This window comes from Staurois parvus, unplaced genomic scaffold (genome assembly GCF_062004578.1).
Source record: "Staurois parvus isolate SC_StPar_1 unplaced genomic scaffold, SC_StPar_1.0 ptg000261l, whole genome shotgun sequence".
In the NCBI taxonomy this organism is placed as follows: domain Eukaryota; kingdom Metazoa; phylum Chordata; class Amphibia; order Anura; family Ranidae; genus Staurois; species Staurois parvus.
In genome coordinates, this window is record NW_028318057.1 from 1,490,059 (window position 1) to 1,504,189 (window position 14,131).

At 48.8% G+C, this 14,131-nt stretch overlaps 1 protein-coding gene across 3 annotated transcripts in view; it reads left to right on the forward strand.

The window, feature by feature from the left end:
* The first annotated feature begins 352 nt into the window (after positions 1-352).
* The window catches only part of LOC149459407 (uncharacterized), a 132,117-nt gene continuing 118,338 nt past the window's right edge, over positions 353-14,131 (forward strand). Inside the window, exon 1 of one of the 3 annotated variants that reach the window (XM_089681163.1) lies at positions 353-511. The gene's annotated coding sequence lies outside the window, so the exon portion shown is untranslated. Of the gene's footprint in view, positions 512-558; positions 630-672; positions 773-14,131 lie in introns of those variants that run through there. The other 2 variants (XM_089681164.1, XM_089681162.1) reach the window with 2 other exon arrangements.

Here is a 14,131-nt window from a genome sequence, read left to right on the forward strand (position 1 = left end):
GTTGCTGATTTCTGAGGTTATGAACGGCTGGATTTTGAGATGTTGCGGAGGTGAAATCTACAAGATTTGGACAGTGATTGTTGGAAAAGGCTGGTCTAAATGATACTTTAGGCTTTGAAAGTGAAAGCTGATTGGTTGTCACACACCCAACGCTTCTCCAGTTTTTGTATAAATCCCCCCCAATACCTGTTGCTTGTTCACGCATTTTAGAAAATTGCATTGAGGGGGGCAACCCCCAGTAGCAGACCGAGCAGTGCAATGCTACCTTTCCTGCTACGGCACAGCCCCCCCACGATAAAAGCAGACCATGAGGTGTGGGGAGGGGCGCGTAGCATCCCTGTGGTGGCGGCGGCCAGTTGTTCGGATGAAGCCTGGCAGTGTGTGTAGAAGAAGCCTGGGGCAGGAAGGAGCTGTGCTGGGGAGGAGTCTAGATAAGCAGCTGGCCTTGGATGGGAGGCAGTGAGGAATGTGAGAGTGGGCTCCGAGCCACTGCTGAGGATTCTCTGCTCAGGTGGGTGCCCTTTCCTAGCCTGCCGTTACCGGTGTGACTAGACCGGAATGAATGGTTAGCGGTAAGCCTCCACATGAGGCAGACATAACGGACAGAGCGCCGTGTCCGTACTGCAGAGGTGAGTGTGCGCTGTGCGGACCCTGGGAGGATGTGGGGGGAGGGCCGCCAATACATCACAGGAAGGACGAGCTGTGTACACAGGGAGCCCCCTCCACAACACCCTGAGGAAGGAAAGGCTACGGAGGACTGGCCTGCTCTTAGGTAGGCACATGGCCTCCTCATTCTACATTTCTAATGCTGAGGGTTCTCCTTGCCCCGGTACAAGCAGGAGTGGGGTCTGTGTGTTGGAGCTGGACGGGCGCAGCGCCTGTGATCACAGGGCTCCAACATCCTGAAAGTAGATCCAACTCCCCCCTCAGCAGTGCTTAGATCTGCACACACAGGCTCAGAGGACTTCATTCCACCCTGATCCCATGCACATCTGTAACCCTTCCGAAGTCTCCGTTCACCCCGGGTGCAACTTGGCAGCCATATGACTGGCAGATCACATTGGCAAGTCGCACCCTATTGTCCGCAACTACAGCGGTCATATCGGTGCAGTTCAGACTTGACCGGATCCGCACGGATTTCTAAAGTAGTACATGCACTATTGGTGCCATTTGCAGATATCTGTGTCAAATGTCTTGCAAATCGCACCTCAAATTGGCATGTCATTCGAATATTAAATTGTGTGACTTCATTGTAAGGCTCCATGTACACGGAACACTTCTGATTGATGGATACGGACTGCTGTAAAACGCAGGTTAAAAAAAGACGCGCCTAGGTTTTAGAGGAGAAAAACAAGAAAAAAAATATTCTGAACCAATGGACTGCGGACACGGTGCAGGGGATGGCCAGAGACTGCGGACACGGTGCAGGGGATGGCCAGAGACTGCGGACACGGTGCAGGGGATGGCCAGAGACTGCGGACACGGTGCAGGGGATGGCCAGAGACTGCGGACACGGTGCAGGGGATGGCCAGAGACTGCGGACCTTTGGGGAGGGAGGGGGAGCGGGTACCTGAATTTGACAGGTACCCGCTCCCACTTCCGCGGAGTTGTCCCTTCTTCTCGCAGCGTCTTCTGTGACAGCCGGGTGCCCAATATGCATGCGCGAGAAGCGCTGAGCTTTGTGAATGGCCCGGAGCCTTCTGGGCCCTGTCATGTGTCCTCGTGCATGCGCAGTGGGCACCTGGCTGACACAGAAGCCAGCGCGGGAAGACTGTACTGCGCTGGAGCGAGGAACAGGTAAGGTCCTGCAGGAGAGAAGAGCTGAGCGGCCGGCCCGATATTCTGACATGGTGGCGGTAGAAATACTGGACCGGCTGCTTTACATTTGCTCCATAAGACGCACTGACATTTTCCCCCCTTTTTTGGGGGGAAAAAAGTGCGTCTTATGGAGCGAAAAATACGGTATTTCAGACATTTTGAGAGAAAGAGAGAGCAGAAGCAGAGAGAGTAGTATTTGTTGAGATTAGCTGTCCTTTTTTTTTTTTTTGTGGTGTTTGGATGTGTTCCAGCTCATTTCTGTGCAGAAATTATTGCAGCAGTGTCTAACATATTTTCTTTCATGCGAAAACCTCAAAGTATGATGTACCAGGTCCATTTGAGTACCGGGAAAACTCTTTGCATGCATTATTCATGATGAGAAAAGGCTCTGGAGAACAACTGGAAATGGAAGAGTCAAAATAATTTTCCAAACGCTTATAAACGTGGTTAGCTGCATTTACATGCATTTGGCGTTTGAAATGCTGATAAAATCTACTGAACACAAAAAAAAAACGACTGTAAACGACATAGTGTACATGGACACATGGGAAAACATTAGGGAGAGTTCAGGGGATGCTGAAAAAAACCCAGAAAAGCTCCTAAATGTGAGTTTATCAGCTGCAGTGTACATGGAGCCTTAGTTGCACGATTTGGGAGTTTGGACCGGTGTGACCGGGGTATAAGGCTAGGTTCCCACCTATGCAGTTTGCGTTTGATCCATTTTGCACATGTGTGTTTGACTTGTTTTTTCTTATTATTATACAGGATTTATATAGCACCAACAGTTTGCTCAGCGCTTTACATTATAAAGGGAGACAGAGGGTTAGGAGGGTCCTGCTCCTTGGAGCTTACAATCTAAGATTTTTGATGTGTATTTATTGTTGCTAGGCAGATTTAAAACGTAAATCCACACTACAAGCTTTTCTGCAGCAATTCCATTGAGGTCTATAGAACCAGAAACGCAATGTTTTGCGTTTTTTAAAAAAAAAAAGTCCCTGGCCCTTTCCAAAAAAACACACCAGGTGAAAACGCAAAGATATGAACCAGTCCCATAGGAAATCATGTTAAGTGAACTGTAGTGCGTTTCTGCATAATGCTGTGGAGAATGCTAAGGTGTGAACCTAGGGTAAGGCTAGGTTCACACCTATGCAGTTTGCATTTGTTCCATTTCTACAGTGCACTTTGCGTTTTTTGCACATGTTTTTGATGCGTTTTTTTTTTTTTCTCTAACTTGTTGCTGGGCAGAATAAAACGCATCAAAAACGCACTGCATGCTTTTCTGCAGCGTTTCCATTGAAGTCTATGGAACAAAAAATGTAACATTGTGTTTAAAGAAGTCCCTGACCCTTTCCAAAAAACGCACTGGGTGAAAACGCGGAGATGTGAACCTGTCTCACAGGAAATCCTGATAATAGACTGTACTGCGTTTCTGCAAAAATGCATAAGTGTGACCCTAGAATCATGGAGATCACTTTACACTCCTAGAGATCCTAGAAACCCCATCTCATTCCTACTGTGTTGTAATTGGACTGGCTGCCCTTAGGTTGTAAAGCAATGTGTAAACAGTTTGACCTATAGAAATCCTGTATTATTATTATAATAATCTGTCTATATATTTTCATTCAGGATGGCTAGGCAGCTCTTGTTTAGCATTTTTATTTTCTAAATTGCTATGCCTACAAAATGCAGGCATTGTTCTGGCTACTCTTTATTATCATAAAAACATACAGACTATACAAATGCACATAAAACCTTAAGCCCCCGGTCACCTCAATCCCGACTTTGACATTGTTCGACTTACAGTGAAGTTGCATGAACCGCCAATTTCAGGCACTATTTGCAAGACATCTGACACAGGGCACAATTCACTAAGCGGTATCTTACCGCATCTGTGTATGCGTTAGGATTTCGCATAGCCTTTTTGCTATGGGGCTCCCCCCCCAGACCCCCTTCCATGTGAATGATTACGGGGTACATAGTACCCATTCACAAAACAAACCTGTAGTGTGAAAAAAGGCAGTCTTTGACAAGTCCTTTTATTAAAAGAAGAAAAATGTCCCCTGAAGTAGATTCAACATCAGTTGCAATGCCCGCAGCCGCTACCCCAAAAAAGAAATGGTCCGCTCCCAACGCTCTCTCACAGCCATCTGACTGATCTGCTGGCTTGACGGTTCTTAAATATGTAACGGGCGGGGGCATCATTGACCCAGCATGCCCTGGTGGATGTCACACGGGTGATGTCACCAGGTGGCCCCGCCCTTTACATATTTAAGAACTCATGCGGAGCTGTCAGATGGCCGGAAGCCAGCTTCAGGAGCGGAGCCTTTTTTTTTTTTTCTTTTTTTTTTTTTTTTTCTCTTCGGGGCGGCAGGCATCTTGATTGACGTTGGATCTACTTCGGGGGGCATTATTTTATTTTCCTTCTCTTAATAAAGGACTTGTCAAAGACTGTGTGTGTGTGTTTCACACTACACTTATTGGGTAGTGAGTGATACCATGCACCCCATACTCATTCACATGGGGGGGGAATCTGGGGGGCCCCTTTGCTAAAGGGGGCTTCCAGATTCCAATAAGCCCTCTACCTGCAGACCCCACAGCCCAGGGTTGTGGGGAAGAGGCCCTTGGGGACAAGGTGCTTTGGGGGTGGCTCCCCCTACCCCAAAGAACCCCCCATGTTGAGGGCATGTGGCCTGGTATGGTTTGGGGGGGGGGCGCTCGCTCGCCTCCCCCCCACTTCCTAACATGCATTCTCTGATAAGGGTCTGGTATGGAATTTGGGGGGGATCCCCACGCTTTTTTTTTTTTTTTTTTTGCATGGGGCTTCCCCTCAAAATCCACGTGTTGGGGTTTTTTTTTTTTTTTTGTCGGCAATTCTTTTTTACATTCAGCGGTCAGTGGGGAACCCGCTAACAGCTGAAACATGGTTTTCGCTAAAACACCGCACAGCTTGATAGAATAACTCATAGTATTTTAGTAGCTTTTTAAGGGGAATTTATTTTTTTTTTTATTTAAAATGCTATGCGGTATTCTACTGCACACTCAGATGCAGTATGATACTGTTTACAGATGTCTATGCAAATCTCACCAAAAGTAGTGCATGTACTACTTTAGAAATCGGTGTGGCTCCGACCAAGTCGCTCTAATAGCGGACAATAGGGTGCAACTTTTCATACAGTTTGCAGGTCTCAGGGCATGCAAATCGCATGCCAAGTCGCACCCGATGTAACTGGGGGCTCGAGCCTGACTCCAGGCAAAAAAAAGTTTTCCCTTTCAGTGCCTGCACTGCAAGGGTTAACTGCTTCTTTTTGGCAGGAGTAGGCAAGATACTGTAAGATATTAACTAAATAGTAAGGAAAGCTTAGAAAATAAAACAAATGCCACTGCAAAAACCTAAACTTGGCCTACCTTAAAAGTGGACAGTATCATTTAGTAGTGCAGTGCACAGTGTCAGTAGGGCAGTGGACGGGGTGTGTTTGCACGCTTTCAGTAGGGCAGTGGACGGGGTGTGTGCGCATGGTGTCCGTAGGGCTGTGGACGGGGTGTGTGTGCGCATGGTGTCAGTAGGGCAGTGGACGGGGTGTGTGTGCGCATGGTGTCAGTAGGGCAGTGGACGGGGTGTGTGTGCGCATGGTGTCAGTAGGGCAGTGGACGGGGTGTGTGTGCGCATGGTGTCAGTAGGGCAGTGGACGGGGTGTGTGTGCGCATGGTGTCAGTAGGGCAGTGGACGGGGTGTGTGTGCGCATGGTGTCAGTAGGGCAGTGGACGGGGTGTGTGTGCGCATGGTGTCAGTAGGGCAGTGGACGGGGTGTGTGTGCGCATGGTGTCAGTAGGGCAGTGGACGGGGTGTGTGTGCGCATGGTGTCAGTAGGGCAGTGGACGGGGTGTGTGTGCGCATGGTGTCAGTAGGGCAGTGGACGGGGTGTGTGTGCGCATGGTGTCAGTAGGGCAGTGGACGGGGTGTGTGTGCGCATGGTGTCAGTAGGGCAGTGGACGGGGTGTGTGTGCGCATGGTGTCAGTAGGGCAGTGGACGGGGTGTGTGTGCGCATGGTGTCAGTAGGGCAGTGGACGGGGTGTGTGTGCGCATGGTGTCAGTAGGGCAGTGGACGGGGTGTGTGTGCGCATGGTGTCAGTAGGGCAGTGGACGGGGTGTGTGTGCGCATGGTGTCAGTAGGGCAGTGGACGGGGTGTGTGTGCGCATGGTGTCAGTAGGGCAGTGGACGGGGTGTGTGTGCGCACATGGTGTCAGTAGGGCAGTGGACGGGGTGTGTGTGCGCACATGGTGTCAGTAGGGCAGTGGACGGGGTGTGTGTGCGCACATGGTGTCAGTAGGGCAGTGGACGGGGTGTGTGTGCGCATGGTGTCAGTAGGGCAGTGGACGGGGTGTGTGTGCGCATGGTGTCAGTAGGGCAGTGGACGGGGTGTGTGTGCGCAGGGTGTCAGTAGGGCAGTGGACGGGGTGTGTGTGCACATGGTGTCAGTAGGGCAGTGGACGGGGTGTGTGTGCACATGGTGTCAGTAGGGCAGTGGACGGGGTGTGTGTGCACATGGTGTCAGTAGGGCAGTGGACGGGGTGTGTGTGCACATGGTGTCAGTAGGGCAGTGGACGGGGTGTGTGTGCACGCTGTCAGTAGGGCAGTGGACGGGGTGTGTGTGTGCACGCTTTCAGTAGGGCAGTGGACGGGGTGTGTGTGCACATGGTGTCAGTAGGGCAGTGGACGGGGTGTGTGTGTGCACGCTTTCAGTAGGGCAGTGGACGGGGTGTGTGTGTGCACGCTTTCAGTAGGGCAGTGGACGGGGTGTGTGTGCACATGGTGTCAGTAGGGCAGTGGACGGGGTGTGTGTGCACATGGTGTCAGTAGGGCAGTGGACGGGGTGTGTGTGCGCACATGGTGTCAGTAGGGCAGTGGACGGGGTGTGTGTGCGCATGGTGTCAGTAGGGCAGTGGACGGGGTGTGTGTGCGCATGGTGTCAGTAGGGCAGTGGACGGGGTGTGTGTGCGCATGGTGTCAGTAGGGCAGTGGACGGGGTGTGTGTGCACATGGTGTCAGTAGGGCAGTGGACGGGGTGTGTGTGCACATGGTGTCAGTAGGGCAGTGGACGGGGTGTGTGTGCACATGGTGTCAGTAGGGCAGTGGACGGGGTGTGTGTGCACATGGTGTCAGTAGGGCAGTGGACGGGGTGTGTGTGCACATGGTGTCAGTAGGGCAGTGGACGGGGTGTGTGTGCACGCTGTCAGTAGGGCAGTGGACGGGGTGTGTGTGTGCACGCTTTCAGTAGGGCAGTGGACGGGGTGTGTGTGCACATGGTGTCAGTAGGGCAGTGGACGGGGTGTGTGCGCACGCTGTCAGTAGGGCAGTGGACGGGGTGTGTGTGTGCACGCTTTCAGTAGGGCAGTGGACGGGGTGTGTGTGCACATGGTGTCAGTAGGGCAGTGGACGGGGTGTGTGCGCACGGTGTCCGTAGGGCTGTGGACGGCTTTTGTTTTTTAAATTGTATTTAACCTTATTCTTTACAGTTTTCTTTAAAAAAAAAAAAAAAAAAATTTGTGTGTTTATATATGTGTACCACCGGGTTACAAACGCCTCGGTTAACGTAATTTTCGGTTTACGAATTAAAATCCATTGAAAATAATGCCTCGGTTTACAAATGTTTTTTTTTTTACAAATTTTTTGCAATACGGTGTATGTCGGTGCCGATTTTTAAATGCAATTGCCGGCTTTTTTTTTTCTTCTTCACTATAGCTCACAGAGCTGTCACTTTCCCCAGAGTTAAAGGAAGCCTTGTTTCCTTTAAGAAACTAAAAGGAAACATTGTTTCTCTTAACTTAGGGAAATAAGCTAAAAATAAACTCTCTTTTATTTGGGGGGGAAAGTGACAGCTGAATCTCTGAGCTAATGTGAAGCAGTAATTACATTTAAAAACTGGCACCATAAAGAATAAAATAAACTGGCGTGGGGTCCTCTCCCATCCATACCAAGCCCTTCGGGTCTGGTATGGATTTTGAGGGGAACTCCCACGGCAAAAAAAAAAAAAAATAAAATCCATACCAGACCCTTATCAGAGCATGCAGCCCGGCAGGTCAGGAAAAGGAGGGGGGATGAGCGAGCGCCCCCCCTTCCTGAACCATACCAGACTACATGCACCCCAAAGCACCTTTTTTACCCATGTTGATGAGTACAAGGGCCTCTTCCCCACAACCCTGGCCGGTGGTTGTGGGGGTCTGCGGGCAGGCGGCTTATCGGAATCTGGAAGCCCCCTTTTAACAAGGGTGCCCCCAGATCCCGGCCCCCCCCTCTATGTGAATGAGAATGGGGTACATGGTCCCGATACTCATTCACAAAATACAAAAATTGTAGTGTGAAAATAGACAGGACATGGTCTTTGACAAGTCCTTTATAAAAAGAAATAACTAAAATAATGTCCTCCGCAGTAGATCCAATATCAATCGCGATGCCCGCTGCCGCCGGGTTTAATTTTGGCGTGGGAGTTCCCTTCAAAATCCATACCAGACCCGAGGGGGGACCCCACATGTTTTTTTTTTTGTTTCTTTTTTAATTGCCAGCAGTTTTTTACATTCTGCTGTCAGTGGGGAACCCCGCTTACAGCTGAAACATTAACACATGGCTGTCACTACTAAAATACCGCATGACTTGATAAAATAACTCGTGGTATTTTAGTAGCGTTTACTGTTTTTCTGACCTCCGGAACGGATTCCTTGGTTTTCAATGCATTCCTATGGGAAATGGCGTGTCGGTTTACGAATTTTTCGCTATACGAAAAGTCCTGCAGAATGAATTTAATTCGTAAACCGAGGTATGCCTGTGTATCAATATATTAGGAACTCTGTTGGGAGGCTTTAGTGAAATATAACAGATTCCCCAGTCCCTTTCTCTGCAACCTCAGCTGCACTGGACAGTGAATGAATTGAAGTGCTCTGTGCTGAGCGGCTTCCTGTTTATGTACAAACTGAAGCATCGTAAACACAGTTTACGATGCTTCAGTTATGAATGGACACAGTAAATGAATGGTACCGATCACTGACTGTATTCAGAAAAGAAAGGGACTAGACATTTACCGACCCCCTTCCCCTTTCTCCATCCTGACACATCTCCTGCAGCAGCCGGCGGAAGAGGAGGAGAACCCGGTGGGGGTGGGCAACACCAGGAAGAGGAACCTGGAGAGGAGGGGAGACATTTAGTAGAACTGAACCGATGGCTGTATTTTCCTTCGTTCACAAGCTGAATGTCAGCAGGAGGAGGAGCGGGCATTGCCAGCATTCAGCTGCTGCAGTGAGGAAAATAGTCCTTGATTCCATTAAATGCCACTCTCTATGCCCCTGCTCTCCAGGTACTGGGGTCGGCAGTCAAGGGGCATGATCTGCCCACAATCGACAGGTTATGCACCCTGGTCCAGGGGATTGGAGAACAGAGATATACTTGCCTAATCCTCCGATCCTCCCTGCACAAGACCAGTCCCTGCAGCTCCTGCCCCCCCTCCCCCTGTGGTCTTGTGCAGTAGACTGTTCCTGACATCATCAAGCACATAGACCTGCTCTGAACCTGAGGAGGTAGGGAACAGTCCACCGTTGGATTGTGGGGGAGCACTATTTGCCATTGGAGCCAAGGATCGGGTGAATATAAGCTTTCTGTTCACCCCTGGACAAAGTCTAAAAATGGGTGGAACATGTAACCTGTTCCAAAGGTAAAATTATCCTTTAAGATTAGTTAGATCGATCCCAGAATTCCACACTAAAGGCTTGCTCACACCAGGTGTGGTGCAGGAACGCGTGGAGCCACAGTTATTATTGCTAGTGGCTATAGCTCCTGGCAATAATCGAACGCTAAAAATGTGGACATGCTGGTTGTACGCAAGGCGATCGATGGATCGACTCATGTACAATGAGCCTGCGCATATATGGGTCAAATCTCATCCTGTCCCCACTGAACCACTGAGCTTTGAACCAATGGTTAATTCACTGGAATGTTAGAAGTTCTGATTTTACTTTATCTATACTTGTTCAAGGACAGCAAGTGTTTGAGGATCTGCAAGAATGCCAGGCAACAACATGTTCAGGGAGAGATGTCAGCAATGGCAATTTATTTCTTTTCCTCTGCATGGTTTTCACATGAGTCTGCACATTACCATTCTCCCCACTATAGGAAACCACAAAGGAAACATAATGAACCATAAATCATAGACACAACCACGCTTACATTTGCATGCCTTTTAAATGACCTCATTTGTTTATTTGGGGTTAAAGAAATAACTGTACACGTAGAATTAACCAAAATGGGCTCAGCAGTTTGCCCCCCCCCCCCCCATTCACACCTGAGCATTTTGTAGCTCAAACCTGAACTGTCCAAATCCCATACTTTTCAAATATTCCTGTTTTACACTGGGCTCAGAGCTTAAGTACAAAAAGGTACTTGAACTACATCTGCAGCAGAATGGGGGCGTCTGTGGTTTCACGGACTTCAATAGGAACGCACACAAAAAGCACATTGCGCACTTTTTTCAGGCGCTTCCATAATGGAAGTCTATGGGGCTGAAATCGTGCCCCAGAGAAGTTCCTGTATAAAACTCCAAACCACACAAAAAGGAGGGAAAAAATCAAAATCACTTTTGTACTCTGTTCCATTGTAAATGAGGGTCTACATACAAATCTCTCATGTAAACGTGATCCAAGTGGCTATACAGCCACTGAATCACTTTTACAGGTTTTGTAAGGGGGTTAATCCCACCCCCACTACCTTAACGGGGCTCTGCTATCCATTCAGGAGCCTGGTACTGATGTCGCATTCACTGAGAACGGTGGTAAGAATGGAAGTTCTCTTACCTCTTCTGTGACATCAGAAGCAAAAAGGATTTAGTTTGCTGACATGCCGTTACTGGTTTGTACAGCTTCTGATCAAAGCAATTCTGGTTTGATCAGATGCCTTGGAGGCCAAAGAAGAAATCTAGGGCCTAATAGACCCCAGATCTATCCATAAAGAGGACCTGTCACAACCCATGAATTCACAAGGGATGTTGTTCATCCCTTTTGAGAGCAATAAAGTTGATTAAAAAAAAGTGTTTAAAATAATAATTTAATTAAAATAAATAATAAAATTTACAAATGGAAACGTCCATGGAAATGGTCCTGAACGCATATGTAATTGTGATCACACCACACATGTGAGGTATTGCCACGAACATCTGAGTGAGAGCAATAGTTCTAGCCCCAGTGTAACTCAAAACTACAGGTTATAAAAGCGCCATCTATGCATAACTTAATGTACCGTAGTTTGTCACCTTTCTATGGGCACGTGCAATTTTTAAAGTGCAACTTTTTTGTTTTATAAAAAAAATGGGTTTTATATGGTGTTTGTTTACTAAACTTCACTAAAGTGTATTTAAAAATTGCGTTTTAAAAACCACTGCGCAAATATTATGTGACATAAAAAATTTCAATACCTAACAACATTTTATTCTCTCATGCCCAACTTCGTAACCACGAATCAAGTACATAATGGGCTTGGCCATTGAAGCTCCATTACACTGAACAAAACCCCCCCCCCCCCCCAATTTATTAAGATTACTTGTGTACTCTTTTAGTGGGTGACCTTCCCCCAGTATAGTAGAACAACTATGAAAGGAGAGGGCGTGTGGTGAGCTGGCTGGAGAAGGTCCTAAAAATTCTGCAGCGAAAACCAGCTTCCACGAAATATTTATATAGGCCGCTCACGGACTGTTGGTGACAATTTCCCTCCAAAACAGATTTGGCCAACCGCATGTTACCCCAGCTTCACACCTATGCATTTTCTGCAATGTTTTGCAGAAACCCAGTACAGTCCATTAACATGATTTCCTATGGGACATGCTCACATCTGCGTGTTTCACCTGGTGCGGGTTTTTTTTTTTTTTTATGGGAGAGGGTCAGGGACTTTTTTGGAATGCAAAAAGTAACATTTTTTGGTTCTAGTCAGGAAATTGGAAATTGGAAGCATAATTTACGTTTAATTTATGCTGTCTCCTTGGATTTTGGGCCCCTCTATGCATCTAGGCCAGTGATGGCGTGCCACAGCCGGCACGCCGAGCCTTATCTGTGGGCACGCCAGGAGAATACCGTATTTTTTGCTCCATAAGACGCACTTTTTTTCCCCCAAAAAAGGGGGGAAAATGTCAGTGCGTCTTATGGAGCGAATATAGAGCGGCCGGTCCGGTATTTCCACCGCCGCCGTGTCAGAATACCGGGCCGGCCGTTCAGCTCTGCAGTGGGACCGTACCTGTCCCTCTATCCAGCGGCGCGCTGTCTTCCCGGCTTCTGTAGTGTGCGTGACAGCCGGGTCCCAAGTGCGCATGCGCAAGAAGCAGTGCTCTTTGTGAATGGTAAGGCGGTACCTGGGACACATGACAGATCCCAGAAGCCGCCGGACCAATCACAAAGCGCAGCGCTTCTCACGCATGCGCACTGGGCATCCGGCTGTCCGACGAGCGCCCACACTACAGAAGCCGGGAAGACAGCGCGCGGCTGGATAAAGGAACAGGTAAGATAAAAAAAAAACTCTGCGGAAGTAAGAGCGGGTACCTGTCAAATTCAGGTACCCGCTCCCCCTCCCTCCCCAAAGGTCAGCAGTCATCTGTACTGTCCGCAGTCTCTGGTCATCCCTGTGCTTTCCGCAGTCTCTGGTCATCCCTGTGCTTTCCGCAGTCTCTGGTCATCCCTGTGCTTTCCGCAGTCTCTGGTCATCCCTGTGCTTTCCGCAGTCTCTGGTCATCCCTGTGCTTTCCGCAGTCTCTGGTCATCCCTGTGCTTTCCGCAGTCTCTGGTCATCCCTGTGCTGTCCGCAGTCTCTGGTCATCTCCTGTGCTGTCCGCAGTCTCTGGTCATCCCCTGTACTGTGTCCGCAGTCTCTGGTCATCCCCTGTACTGTGTCCGCAGTCTCTGGTCATCCCCTGTACTGTGTCCGCAGTCTCTGGTCATCCCCTGTACTGTGTCCGCAGTCTCTGGTCATCCCCTGTACTGTGTCCGCAGTCTCTGGTCATCCCCTGTACTGTGTCCGCAGTCTCTGGTCATCCCCTGTACTGTGTCCGCAGTCTCTGGTCATCCCCTGTACTGTGTCCGCAGTCTCTGGTCATCCCCTGTACTGTGTCCGCAGTCTCTGGTCATCCCCTGTACTGTGTCCGCAGTCTCTGGTCATCCCCTGTACTGTGTCCGCAGTCTCTGGTCATCCCCTGTACTGTGTCCGCAGTCTCTGGTCATCCCCTGTACTGTGTCCGCAGTCTCTGGTCATCCCCTGTACTGTGTCCGCAGTCTCTGGTCATCCCCTGTACTGTGTCCGCAGTCTCTGGTCATCCCCTGTACTGTGTCCGCAGTCTCTGGTCATCCCCTGTACTGTGTCCGCAGTCTCTGGTCATCCCCTGTACTGTGTCCGCAGTCTCTGGTCATCCCCTGTACTGTGTCCGCAGTCTCTGGTCATCCCCTGTACTGTGTCCGCAGTCTCTGGTCATCCCCTGTACTGTGTCCGCAGTCTCTGGTCATCCCCTGTACTGTGTCCGCAGTCTCTGGTCATCCCCTGTACTGTGTCCGCAGTCTCTGGTCATCCCCTGTACTGTGTCCGCAGTCTCTGGTCATCCCCTGTACTGTGTCCGCAGTCTCTGTTCATCCCCTGTACTGTGTATTAGTTTGCACTACTGTACGAGTTGTTTTTTCTAAACCAAAAGCTCGATATTCAGGTTTCATTGCAGTGTTGGCACTTTGAAAGAAATAAGTTGGTTTTGGGTTGCAGTTTGGGCACTCGGGCTCAAAAAGGTTTGCCATCACTGATCTAGGCTGTGAAAATCTCACACGTGGTATCCCCATACTCGGGTGTAATGCAGGCCATGGACGGGTCAAAAATCGGCCAATTTTTTATTTTTTTTTTCTTATCACAAAAAAAAATGAAAAGTCGTTCGGTCGGGCTACGTTACCGCCAATGGTGAAAAAAAAAAAATCGGCCAACAAAATCATAAATTTCACCCCATAACCTCTGTCTCTTGCAGGTCATGGATCATGCGCGGATTTTATCGGTAAAACGATCGGCCGATTTGCCCATCCTTGCTGGGAAAAATCGGCCGATTGTTAAAATCAGCTGCAAATTTTCCAACATTAATTTTAGCAAACATAAAAATCTAAAATGTAAAGACTGGTAGGAGAATGTACAAGGATGTCATACTATCCAAATGAATCCTTGGGGTTCTCTCTAGCTGTTTTTAATGTAAAGTTACTCCATCTCAGAGATGACAAGAATTTGGATTTATATTTATTTTTCAAGAGCGCGTTCACAATGGGTA